The sequence below is a fragment of the Podarcis erhardii genome (assembly GCF_964252035.2).
Source record: "Podarcis erhardii genome assembly, chromosome: 10".
Classification (NCBI taxonomy): domain Eukaryota; kingdom Metazoa; phylum Chordata; class Lepidosauria; order Squamata; family Lacertidae; genus Podarcis; species Podarcis erhardii.
The window spans coordinates 56391087-56404718 of NC_138500.1; the positions used below are offsets into that span (position 1 = coordinate 56391087).

General features: G+C 43.2%; 1 long non-coding RNA gene across 1 annotated transcript in view; it reads left to right on the plus strand.

Annotated features, from left to right (window-relative positions):
• The first annotated feature begins 920 nt into the window (after positions 1–920).
• LOC309350910 overlaps positions 921–13632 on the plus strand; it is a 224073-nt gene continuing 211361 nt past the window's right edge. The window contains exon 1 of the long non-coding RNA XR_014160589.1: positions 921–1114. This is a non-coding gene — a long non-coding RNA (uncharacterized lncRNA). The remainder of the gene's footprint in view (positions 1115–13632) is intronic.

A 13632-nucleotide genomic window follows, 5' to 3' on the forward strand; every position in this document is an offset into this window, starting at 1 on the left:
ATGCAAGTGAGCTGTGCAGAAGCAAGCTAATCGGCTAGCTTGGCAGAAGAAGAGTTTGGATTTGATATCCTGATTTATCACTACCCGAAGGAGTCTCAAAGCGGCTAACATTCTCCTTTCCCTTCCTCCCCCACAACAAACACTCTGTGAGGTGAGTGAGGCTGAGAGACTTCAGAGAAGTGTGACTAGCCCAAGGTCACCCAGCAGCTGCATGTGGAGGAGCAGGGAAGCGAACCCGGTTCACCAGATTACGAGCCTACCGCTTAACCACTACACCACACTGGCTCTCACACCACACTGGCAGAGCCTCTTTTTATTGGCAAAAATCAACAGTTGGAAAGCAGTAGTTAAACCACTCTGAACTTTATTAACATAATTCCATCTAAGCACATTTCCAGCATTAGCAAATACACATGTCAGCAGGTGTTTCCCTCAAATGCCCCCCCCGATACTTGATAACGTCTGCTTTCCCCGCCATGCTCCAGCCAAGCAATATGTCTAAGCAAACAGTTTGCGAAAGGACAAAAGGTCAGGGGGAAAACCCTGTTTTCTAGCCAAGAAGGAAAAAGGTCAGGGAAAGCAAGCGTAACGCTCCTTGACATGCTGTGGCACGTCTTGTGCGAGGTTTGCCTTCGCAAAGTGGAGTGTTATCTCTACAGAGGTATTGTGGTCCTGAGCCATTTAAGGCTTTATGGGTCAAAACAAACACTTTGAATTGGGTCCGGAAACTAATGGGTGTTACATGCTCAAAGCATCTTGCCCCATTGAGCAAGCTGGCCACTGAATTTTGCATCTCTATCTTTCTTCTCGCCCAGGTTGGCCCTGCCTTCTGCCTGCCCCTCAGAGCCAGCACGGGGTTGAGCCTTGGTGGTGGCAGCCTCTCCTCCTCTTCACCTGCTCTCCAACAGCCAAGGGAGGAGGTCAACAGCAGCCACCGCAAAGCCACAGGATGCTTCCTCACTGCCTCCACCACGACTTGGGACAAGTACCGGCTCATTCTCCTTCTCAACCTTGGCAGCACTGGCAGGGGAATAGGAACATTCCAGTCAAATCAAAAGCTGGGATGACTTTTGTAATTCCGGGACTGTCTCTGGAAAATCAGGACACTTGAAAGGTATGTCACTAGGGTTCTGTTAACCTTCTTTTTGGTGGGGGAGCTTTTGTGCCTTGGACCGCAAAAATAGGTAAAAGAAGAGGAGGGGTTTGTAAGGCACATGAAAGATTGCTTAACTTGGCTGTTGAAGAGGAACTGTGTTAGACTTGGTCAATGACAGGTTAAGCGGGCCTGGTGTAAGCTAACCTTTCACCCAAAATGACAATATTTGGGATTTGCTCCTGCAATTTGTCTATACAACATGCCTAGTGAAAATTTCAGTTTGCCTCACAATGCAGTCAAAAATAGTGCAGATTAACTGGTAAACATATCAGACAATAAACACGGTCACAAAACTGTTCTGTTGCTAACAGGGGAGCTTGCTGTTATGGATTTGGCAGGAGAAATAGAAGTGGCAGAAGTTTTATTTATTTATTTAAAATTTCGAGAAGGGATGCATCAGTAATTGGAACTGGCAGCCTGTTACTACAGAGGTTTGCAAATTGCATTTGATGTGAGGAATGGTGGCAGCTGAAGTGTGGTCCAATCAGTACACTGGGATCACTGTTAGAACTAAAAAGGAAGCTTATGTGTGAACCACATGATGTGCTAAAGCTAAACTGAATGCATATGCTATAAGCATATATGAATCATGAGAATGCGAACTCATCTTGGGCCCAAAGGTGCAAAACAGGTGAAAACATTACATTGAAACAATAATATAATTTAAATCTCACATCTTTAATGAGCCTCTAAAGGCAAGGACTCTAAAGGCAAGGACAAAAGGGGACTGAAACATAAAATGCTTGCCTACACTTGCCTTATGTGGTTGCCATGGAATAACACCATCAGCTGGCCAAATCAGTCACAGTGGGACACAAGAAATGACTTCCCTTATAGCCTAAAAGCATCACCTTTTTACTGTGCCATGATGGTTATGGGAAGCCAGTACAGATGCTGGGACATGTAACACGATGCTTGCAATATCCCCCCACCCTACCAATCCAGAATTACCATTTTAGGCTGTGTTGTCACCGAAGAAAATCTGTGGACCTGTTTTCACACGTGATATGTGTTGCTTGTCATTGGTAAAGGTTTTGTGCCACATACTATAGTAATAGCTGTGAGCTGAGAGGTCCCTGGATAGCTGTAAAAGTATCAGCCAACCTTACAAAACTGCTTCAGGAACTACTGCGTGAAACCACATAAATGCTAAGTATCATCACAGCAAGCAAGCTATATGGCTTGCCTACTAAACTGTTAAGAGGATACTTTATTCTGTGTCGGACCATTGCTCCATCTTTCTCAGAACTGTCTACATCAAGGGTAGCTGAACTGTGCTCCTCCAGAGATGTTAGCTAGCTGGGACTTATGGGGAAGGAAGCCCAACAACATCTGAAGGGCTACAGGAAAGCTGGTGGAAGCTTTCCAAGGTTTCAGGCAGGAGTTTTTCCCTGTCCTACCTGGAGAATGAACCTGAGATATTTTGCACAGCTCTTACGCTAAGCTAGCATCCTTCCCATCTGGATTTGTCTTGCCAAACTTATTGCTCATCCTGAACCTGCTTCTTACATGGCTCACCTTGATCCCCTTCCACTTTCTTTACGACAGACATTAATGTAGTTGATCAGATGATAACAGTATTATTTTATTGTATGCCATAAACTGTCAGATTGTGTGCCCATACAAAGGAATTGCTTCAGTGCAGTGCAACCCTTCTTAGATGACCTTAGAGTCCTACAAATTTATTGTTCAATTTGACTGCATAATTTTTAAAGCAAGCAACAGAAACTATATTGGTCTGACTCTATTAGCCACATTAGTGATCTCACAGTGAAATGTCACTGATCAGGCCAGTAGTCAGGTACTCTGTTACATTGCTAACACTTCATTATCCCATTTTCACGCTCCTGGTTTTGACGTCAATTCATGCATTACATTTGGAGCCAATTCGAGAGTTCTTAAAAGAAATGTATTGCAAAGTATTAGTGACTCTTCTGAGTGTTTGGAAAGGCTACTGTTTTGTGCCTATGTCTTGACGGGCATTTTAAGCGCATGCAGGTCCCATTTACTGAACACAATCAGGGCCATCTTAAGCATATCCGGCGCTGTGGTGCAAAGATCCCACCAGCGCCACCACCCCTTTTGTCAGAGTTGTTGACCTTTTTTTAGGGCTGGAAGAGGCAGGCAGCGGATAGAGGGTGGCTCCTCCGGTGGGGAAGAGCTGGAGGCTGGACGCGGCACCTCCAGGCTCAGCTGGCCGCTTCGTGCCACGGTGGCCACGGCAGGCAGCACACTGAGTGAGTGGGCCTGCGCCGAGCGAGCGAGGGCGCGTGCACTGCTCCTGGAAATTGTTCATTAAGCAAGCATACACCTAAGAAGTCCATGATTTCCTTTGGATATATATATATATATATATATATATATATATATATATGCAGGTTTTGGTGTCCTCGGGTGTCTTCCCGTGTAAAAGTTGGGGTGTCTAGGCGACGTTTCGACGAGGTCTCACCTCGTCGAAACGTCGCCTAGACACCCCAACTTTTACACGGGAAGACACCCGAGGACACCAAAACCTGCATTCCTGTACCCGTGAAAATCTACGAAAGCAAATATATATATATATATATATATATATATATGTATGTAAAGGTACCCCTGCCCATACGGGCCAGTCATGTCCGACTCTAGGGTTGTGTGCCCATCTCGCCATCTTGCACTTTGATGTACTTTTGAACTGCTAGGTGGGCAGGAGCTGGGACCGAAAGACGGGAGCTCACCCCATCGTGGGGATTCGAGCTGCCGACCATGCGATCGGCAAGCCCTAGGCGCTGAGGTTTTACCCACAGCGCATAGGAAAAGGCCATGTTTGGCAAGTTAAACAATGGTTTACTTATAAACCCTCCTACGGCCAGTTTCTCGCCTTTCAGAAAATTGCACAGGCAGTAAAACTTGGCTTAGTTACAAAGTGGTGGAAGTTCCTAAATTATTGCTATAGGAAGTCAAGAATGGCTGATGATAGCCATGCAGTTGAGCAGGAGCAACCAGATCAAACCTCTTCATACTCTGAACTTTTCAGGTAGCTTAACAGGAGGAACAGGGGTTTTATTACCTATTTCCTCCTATGGTAAAGGAAGTTGACCTAGCTAAGCCTGGCAGGACACCTTACTCTATAGTATTAACCCCTTCGTGCATTAATTAGACTTAAGCATGTTGGTTATATGAGGCTGATTATCCCATATCCATGGTTTCTTCCTGAAATGGTGGCAGCTACTCAGCAAAATAGAGATGGAGTGCGGGGGGCGGGGAATTGATTTGTCTGATTTCTCCTGTTCTGATTTGCCTGCTCTCCGATATATCTGAACTTGCTCCCTTGCTCTGTGGTTTCTGCCTGAAAATGGCTGCCACCAACCAGCAAAACACAAACAAACAAGGAAGTAAGGAAGCCAGCTTCTTGGATATCTGAATCTGTGGAGCAATAGCGAGGTTTTGGGCATAATTCTTTACATGTGGATAAGTGACTTTTCAGACAGTAAGCATGTAGATAACAGGACCTATACATTGAGGGCAGACTACCACCAAAAAGCACTTTTCTTTGATGGTACTCAATATGGAAATAGCATCATGTACATTGCTTCCTAGAACATTTCTACCTTCTACCTGGGAACTGAAGCTCACAGGGAAGTCTAGAAGGTGGATAGGTCAGGACTGGATGAACTTGGACAAGCCTAAGTCCTGCTGTGGTCTGGTATTGGTTCAGTCACTTTATGCATATGGAATTCATGTTATCTTCCTACCCATGCTGTTAAGGCCTGTAAATCTAAGCCAGGGCTTTGCTAGCTGCTTTGAAAGAAGAGACACCAGAGACAAAATTAGCCATATCTACCAATTCAGGATATGTGGTCAATGCCTTGGTGGACCATTCAAAGAGCAGAAATGAACAAGGAAATTCCCAGTTGCGGGGCTACTTTAGTCCAGATACTCAGGCCAAGAAGACTTTGGCCCCGGCAGCTAACATTACAGGTTTGCTGGTTTGTGTGTGTTTTAAGTTTATCAGTGTTTAATAACTTGATTGGCAAACTTGTAGTACATCTAACTATTGCTTATATTCAAAGCTGTCCTTGATTAGCAACTTTAAAAGTCTCAACATAGGACAATGTGATTACATTTTCTGGCTCACTCTTGAGCATTATGGGAGTTTGACTGGAACAACCTTATTGTCCATCTTTAAACAGTTTTCACTGTTAAGAATACTTCTGAAAGCTGAAAGGGTATTTGATTATATCTCTTGTGTCCTTAGAATGCCTTGAGAAACTACTGAGAATAGGGAGGTTAACAATTCCAATTTTTGTTTTAATGAGATAGTGCCGTCTTGAGAAACTGTTTGAGATAAGGAGTGAAATAACTACAAAATAAATGAGAAAAAGCACAGCTATAATAGAGGAAAATCGGGTGAGACAAGCTACGTTTCAAATGAAGGGCTTGCGGAATATGCTGTGGAAAACACACTGAGAAACGTTCAAAGAGAAAGATCTCATCTTTTGTCTCCCATCCACAAAACAGTGACAAGCATAAAAGAGCATTTGGTTACGGGATTAGATCCTGCTTACATAAAGGACACACTGCAGTGCAGCAGAACTGGGTAATTTTGGAAAAAAAGATAAACCAAAAAACAACCCTACTGCGCTCAAAGTTTATAGTGTGTGTAAGGACCTAAGCCTATGCTGGGGAGGGAATCAAGTGAGTACCAGTAGCTCACATCCCTCCCATGTGGTGTGATGTCATATCCTGTCATATCCTGCAATAACCTTGCTCCAGTTCACCAACTGCTCTTTGGGGTAGGTGCTGAAATATTGAACATGATGGCACAAAATTACATTATTCAATTACATCATTGCTAGAAAGGTTTATGGAGAGACAACATGGGTTGCTGACAGCAGCCACTAAATGAAATGTTTTGTCTCTATTTGCATGTTCAGACCCAGAAACCTCCCCCCTAAATAAATTCACACATGACTCAAATTTTGTTTTAGTTTTTGGCAGAATTTAGGCCAAAACTTTATCGATTACAGAAAGTGACTTGTTGCATAGGCTCTGGTTCGACTTGCTCCCTGCCATGCAGGTAGCGCTGACCCAGGGTTCCAGCATAGGTCAGCCAAGGGTGAACACCTGGATAAGTAGAAAGCTGGGAACGGGCTAACTCTGTCACCCAAATGTCCCCCTGGACTCAGGCACAGGCACAACTCCCTCTCTGGGGTTGACCAAACCATCGAGTCCCTGGATTCCTTTAACGGAATATCCTTCACATAGGGATGGCGAGAGCCTTCTCCCATCCTTATCACCTGAACCAGAGCCTATCCGCAACCTTACAAGTTGTGACTATTTCCTACGCGGCAGGCGAAACCCAAATGGCAACAGCCAATCAGCCTAGTGGGGAAAATTCCTGCCATGCCCCTGTCCCAACAAAAGACGACACATGACGGCATATTGCAAAATGCCCTAAAAGTAGGGAGAGGTGGGCGGGTGTTCCGAATGCACGCGCCGAAAGATGAAGCTCTGGGTCACATCCACGGGTATATACTGGTCTCTCAAACCATTTAAACTGCATCCCATTGGCCAGATTGCACCCAGCTACGAGGGACCTACCAATCGGGTGTTGTGGCTGACCTATCATACCCACCCCCAACACAGGGAGTCGGTTGTCCAGGTCCCACAAGGATCCTAGTATGTTTAGGTCCTGTAGAAATCATACATACTAACAACTGTCTGAAATCTCTGAGTGCCATTGCTTATGGCACCACCCACATACGTAACAGATATAGCAGCATGTTCAGAGCACAATGAACATATATATGGCAGAGGGGAATGGTCAGGAGGAGCTGGGATCCTGAACAAAACCACTGTATGCTGCAACATTTTGTTGCATTTCCCACATTTATTTTTTTCCAGTTCATGCCCTTTTTTCTTATCTGATGAAGATTGAACACAGCTAATACCATCAGACCAGTGCTATTTTTCTAGAAAAAGAGGTGCTGGAGTTCACCGTGAACTTCTCCCTTCTTTTCTTATCCAGTTATGAGAGGTGCCAGAACTGAGCTCCGGCTGGGGGAAAAAAAAGCCCTGCTCAGAACACTAAAATTATGAGTGACTATCATCATTATCAAACCGTTAAATATAACATCAGTTAATCCAGCTCAAAGAAATTTCGTGAAGATCAAATATAGCCAACTGTCAGCTTGGATTAAAAAAACCTGTCTTCTGAAAGAATACATGGCGAGTCCCTGGACAGACTTTCCAGAGGAGCAAATTTCACAACAAGCTTGCCATAGCAGATGATGGTGGTGGTGATCGACAGATAATCTATCTTCAGTCAAGAACAGTGACCCTAGGCCAGCACAATTTGTGACACATTTTGGACTCGGACTTCACAACCGCAGCAGCAACTGCATCAATTTTCATAGTTCAGCTATGGATTGTCATAGCAATACAATACAAATGTTGACTTTTCTCCTTGAAGCAGGAGAGCTGCATGAAAAATCCAGGAGTACCTCATTGTATTAGGCTAAATAAACAAATAATCTATTCAGTGACCTAATGTTATAGGTTAAAGTGTGTTCCCTTTCCTTTGGTTATGATTTACATCATGTATGGAACCAAAGGAAGATGTATAAATTTTCCTGTCTGAATTAAAGTGAGGAAAAACACTCCAGGAAAATAAACTCATCTCATTGTAGCACAATATTTGTGAACATTATTTCCACCTTCTTTTTGTTCATTCCAGTTTATCTCTGCTGTGGCTGATATTTAGGATTCTCTTCCCCACTACCACCCCTTTTCATTGTTTTCTGTTGCCATGCATCTGCTTGTATTGTATAGAGGCAACATGTTTTTTTTTAGAACTTGTCATATGTCTTTTTGAAAAATGATTCAATGATTATTAAGGATGTCTTTTTAGCTCCAACACACAGGCAACAACAAATCATCTGAAATACTTTATGACAGTGTTCCTGGCAGCAATGCAAATTGATACTCAATCCCGGCTATTTTATCTTTACAGTTACTAAATTCAATATAAGGAGGATGAATTAACATTTTACAATAACAAAGACAGTAAAGGAAAAAATACAGTTTGGTACTCCCAGCTTCCCAGTTCTACAGCAGAGACTCTACTTGGTTATTAAACATTTACTCTCAAAAGCAGTTAGGTTTTTCTGATTCACCCAGAGTGCATGTTGGCATAAATTTGTATCTGCAGACCTCCTGTATTGTCTAAAATCCAAAGTGATCTCTGCATTATACTGTACTATATTTATGTGAAGGATCTGATTGCAAGAAACATTGTATCTGTGTGGTGTAGTGGTTAGGAGCAGTAGATTCGTAATCTGGGGAACCGAGTTCGCATCTCTGCTCCTCCACATGCAGCTGCTGGGTGACCTTGGGCCAGTCACATTTCTTTGAAGTCTCTCAGCCCCACTCACCTCACAGAGTGTTTGTTGTGGGGGAGGAAGGGAAAGGAGAATGTTAGCCACTTTGAGACTCCTTCGGGTAGTGATAAAGTGGGATATCAAATCCAAACTCCTCCTCTTCTTCTTCTGCATTGAGATCAGGTTATTTGATTTAGTAATAATAATAATATTTTTTTATTTATACCCTGCCCATCTGGCTGGGTTTCCCCTGCCACTCTGGGCAGCAACCAACAGAATATTATTAATAAAAAAAAGCAATAAAATATCAAACAGTAAAAAACTTCCATAAACAGGGTTGCCTTCAGATGTCTTCTAAAAGACAGATAGTTGTTTATTTCCTTGACATCTGATTGGAGGGTGTTCCACAGGGCAGGTACCAGTACTGAAAAGGCCCTCTGCCTGGTTCCCTGCAACCTCACTTCTTGCAGTGAGGGAACCACCAGAAGGCCCTCGGCATTGGACCTCAGTGTCTGGGCTGAACGATGGGGGTGGAGACACTCCTTCAGATATACTGGGCCGAGGCCGTTTAGGGCTTCAAAGGTCAACACCAACACTTTGAATTGTGCTCGGAAACGTACTGGAAGCCATGTAGGTCTTTCTTTTTTTAAAAAAAATAATTTTTATTAATTTTACAACATAAACAAAAAACAGACAAACATAACACGACTTCCCCAAACCTCCCCTTCACTGCATCCTTATTTTAAAATTTTTTAGCAATCCTTCATCCCTTTTTGCCATGTAGGTCTTTCAGGACCGGTGTTATGTGGTTTCGGCGGCCACTCCCAGTCACCAGTCTAGCTGCTGGATTCTGGATTAGTTGTAGTTTCTGGGTCACCTTCAAAGGTAGCCCTACATATTTCTTATGTTTTTACAAATTTGCACCAAATTCTTTTCCCTTACTGATTTTATGGTGGTTTAAAACCGATTTTATGCTGCTGTGTTTACAACTGGCTTCTACTGTTTTGTGTTTTGTAAACCGCTTTGCAGTTGTTCTACAAATAAGTGGTGTATATATTTTTATGAAATAAAAGTTAAAACCCAAGGACCCCCTGTGCTCTGTCCCTGTAGAAAAACCACAACCCTTTCCGTGGTTGCAGCAATCTCCTTAAATCGTCCCCTCGGACTTCCGTTCATTCCAGATCCAGCTTTTAGCAGAAGACACGGTGCTCCACTGGACTCCCGTTCTTAAACATTTAAAAATTCAAAGCGCATTCCCCAGTGCTTTTAGCTGTTTCTATTTTATCTGTAAGCCGTCTTGAGTCCCTGCTAGAGAAAAGGCAGAATAACAATGATCACAGTACTGTAATAATAATTACAGGTGGTAAGACATCAGGGCTGCAACTCCTGACTTTGCTACTTTTCATTTAGAGTGGGTGGGAGGGTATTAATAGCACAGCAACAGCTGCATTAAAATTTTGGGTTTTCTCCCTTGTTCTGCATCTCCCTCCCCGCTCCCCCAAGAGAGTGGGGCGCCCGAAGTGAAACAAGATTCGAGCTTTGCCGCTCTAGCGTTCCAGTTTCACCATACGACTGGCTTCTCTTCTGCTCTTGTGTTGTTGTTGTTTTAAGAATAACTTACTTAGGTTGTGTTTTGTACTTTCTTTAAAAAGCCACAAATTGCCTAGGGGATCCACATAACCCAGCCATGGGATTATTGGCACCATTCACCATAGCCATGGCACTATTCACCATAGCAAGAGACATCAAAATTTTCAAAAGCAGGGGGTCCATGGCTTGGCTTTTGAAAAACAGGGGATCTGCAGTACTAAACTAATTGGGAATCGCTGGCTTACGGGACTTAGTTACATGGGTGGTATATAAATAATATCAATCTTAGCAAGCAGTGAAAAACCTGGACTGCACATGTGGCCTAGAGCTGTTATGATTAATTTGCAGCATCAGCATCAGGTATAGCTTGTACGGCCCAGTTCATACATTCAGATGTACCCAGTTGTGCCCTTTCTTTTGCTGTTAATAGAGAGTTAGAGATGTTCTCAAGCTTCTAGTAAGAACAGACACTGCTACTTACTTTTGGAATTTAGCTGTTACTTTTGATGTAAAATACAATTGAGAGGGGCCCAGAGGTGATAAAAACTACCAGCCGTCTTATCAGTAAGACAAACCACAACCAGGGTTATTTTTCCATGCTTCTTTCTCCAGTTATTAACTCTTCGATCTCCCAATACTGTTGCATGCCCTTTACCATATTTTTCTGTTGCGTCTTTTAGTTTCTCAGTCCATGGCCAGGGATTGTCCTATATCACTGGTAGTCATTTAGAAGCCTTTTGTTGTTGTTGAAGAGTGAGGTGAAAGTTATTTAAATAAAGGAAGCTGCCCTTTGAGCTCCTACAGACGACCACGCGGAGCTGCTGAACACTATAGGTGGTCATATGTTGTGCATTTTCTAAGTGCAAAATTTAGATTTAGATGGTGGTTCTTTTTTATAAAAAGGATTCCATATGTTTTTCTGTAGCTTGAGTCTGAATTTCAGTTGCTCATATTCAGTCTATGCAGCTGCTCCATCTGTTACTTTAGCCAATGTTCCTTGGCTATAAATTAGACAATGATCAACTATGCAGCTGATAGCGAAACTGAAAGGATAGCAATACCCAAGCAAGTGGACAGAAACAAGCTGTAAAATCACATTATTTGGACAGATTAGATCAGTGATGGATGCAAACAAGAAAAATAGCAGTGCCTGGGAAGGGAGTGGGGTTGGGGCAATCAATTTCTGTTGCACAATTGCTCCTGTGGTTTTCCCTGTTTGCTCAAATTTAAAGATGAAACCAATTTGTAAGCTGAAAAATTGGTGCTGATTTTGATTATACATGAGTGTAAGTCTGCTATGTTTGGGTTAGCTTTTATTTAAGTATGCATTTGAACTCAGATTTTACTCTGTGCAGAAGCACCTCAGTCCTACAACTACTGTGCTTCGGGTATAATGACTTAAAAAATGCCTGGGCTCCAACAAAACAGCAGCCATTCCATACCCTTCAACATTTCTCCAATGAAAATAGGGACAGTGTGTGTGTATACACACCACATTTTTCCATCTATAAGATGCCCCCATGTATAAGACACCCCCTATTTTGGGGGACAGATTTAAGAAAATGGGGGGAGATGGTCGAGAGTATAAGACGCCCCCTAATTTTTGACATTTTAAAGGGAAAAAAACTTGTCTTATACATGAAAAACTATAGTAATTATTTATGATTTATACCCCCCCCCAATCAGACTGGGTTGCCCCAACCCCTGTGGGCAGCTTCCAACATATAGTGGTACCTTGGAAGTCAAATGGAATCCGTTCTGGAATCTGTTCGACTTCCAAAACGTTCGGAAACTAAGGAGAAGCTCCTGCAGCCAATCAGAAGCGATGTAAGCTGTGTCAGGCGTTTGGGTTCCAAAGAATGTTTGCAAACCAGAACAGTAACTTCTGGGTTTGCGGCGTTCAGGAACCAAAATGTTTGACACTCAAGTTGTTCGGAATCCAAGGTACAACCGTTTATAAAAATATAATAAACATTTTTAAAACTTCCCTGTATGGGGCTGCCTTCAGGGCTGCCTTCTAAAGGTTGTATAGTTTTCTCATGTACACTTGTGTACCCTTTGTGTCCCTCAAACCTTTAAATATCAAGAGTAATGAGCTTGTAAACAAGGGATAGCCCCTTTTGGCTTTCAAAATGGTCATTTAATGCTTAGCATTCCAGAGTTCTAATCTTGTGAGAGTACAGCAGATTAGAAGAGGAACTAGGCATCTACTGAGCTATGGTGTACCTGGTTATTGTGATGAAATTTCGTCTGCAGCTAACGATTGCTGACAGGCGCAGTGACTCGGTTCCATCAGCTCAATCTGCCATGTAACAAAAATGAGCTCGCAAACTGACAAAGCCACTTCCGACCTCGGGAAGAGGTGGTGTTGCGGGCTTCACGCCCTCAACACACCTGCGGAGGCTGGCTTAAAACGCACCCCCGAGCGGTGACCCTGGGGGAGTCCCTACTTGATGTGCATCAGCAGGGCTCCCCCTGCTAGTGTTAACCCTTCCCGGTCTTCAAGCAAACAGGCTGAAGCCAGATAGTCAATAGGATCAATGCCTAAGCCAATACCGCTCTTTACCTTTAACCAATAAAGTTGTGGCCAATTTTAGCCCATTAACCTAAACTTTGGTGTCATGTGTCTTTAGTCCTACTGGTGGGAGGTGGGAACTCACCACGCAACTAAGTTGGCCAGAGCAAAGTAGCATAAGACAGACACCCTCCAGCTCACCCTTCCACACACAAACCAGGATGATACGTACACACTAGCAAGAATAGGCTGGCTGTTGCAGCTGCCACCAGGGGACCCAAGTGACAGGGGCTGCTGCGGGGTTGTCAACGCAAGCAGGGCCCACTGAGGGCAGCCTGCCGTGAGCCCACAAAAGCTGGAGCTGGGTCTGTTAGCCGGCTCCCTCATTCATTCCATTTACTACAAAACAGGAATAAGTCTTACCTTGGAAGTCGAACGAAATCCGTTCTGGAAGTCTGTTTGACTTCCAAGATGTTCAGAAACCAAAGCGCAGCTTCTGATTGGCTGTAGGAAGGTCCTGCAGCCAATCAGAAGCCGTGGAAGCTGCGTCAGACATTCGGCTTCCAAAAGAACATTTGAAAACCGGAACAGTCACTTCCAGGTTTGCGGCATTTGGGAGCCAAAATGTTTGAGAACTAAGCTGTTTGAAAACCAAGGTATGACTGCAGATGGTGTGAATGGGGTCTAGTTATTTATTTTTTACTTATTTCATACAATTTGATATACTGCTTGATTGTAAGAAAAAACCTGAAAGCAAATTTTTTAAAAACGACAACACCTGTTTATTATTATTATTACTACTACTACTACTACTACTACTACTACTAATAATAATAATAAGAATATCTTTATTGTCATTGCCCCCTCTCAGGGACAACGAAATTTACTTGGCTGCTCCATCCACCCAGGTAGGGCACTCCACACAAAATCAGAACAACTATAAAAACACTAATTAAAACAATGCAATATAATACAGCAAGGAAGATTAGATGACTTTCAAAGTCCAGGTT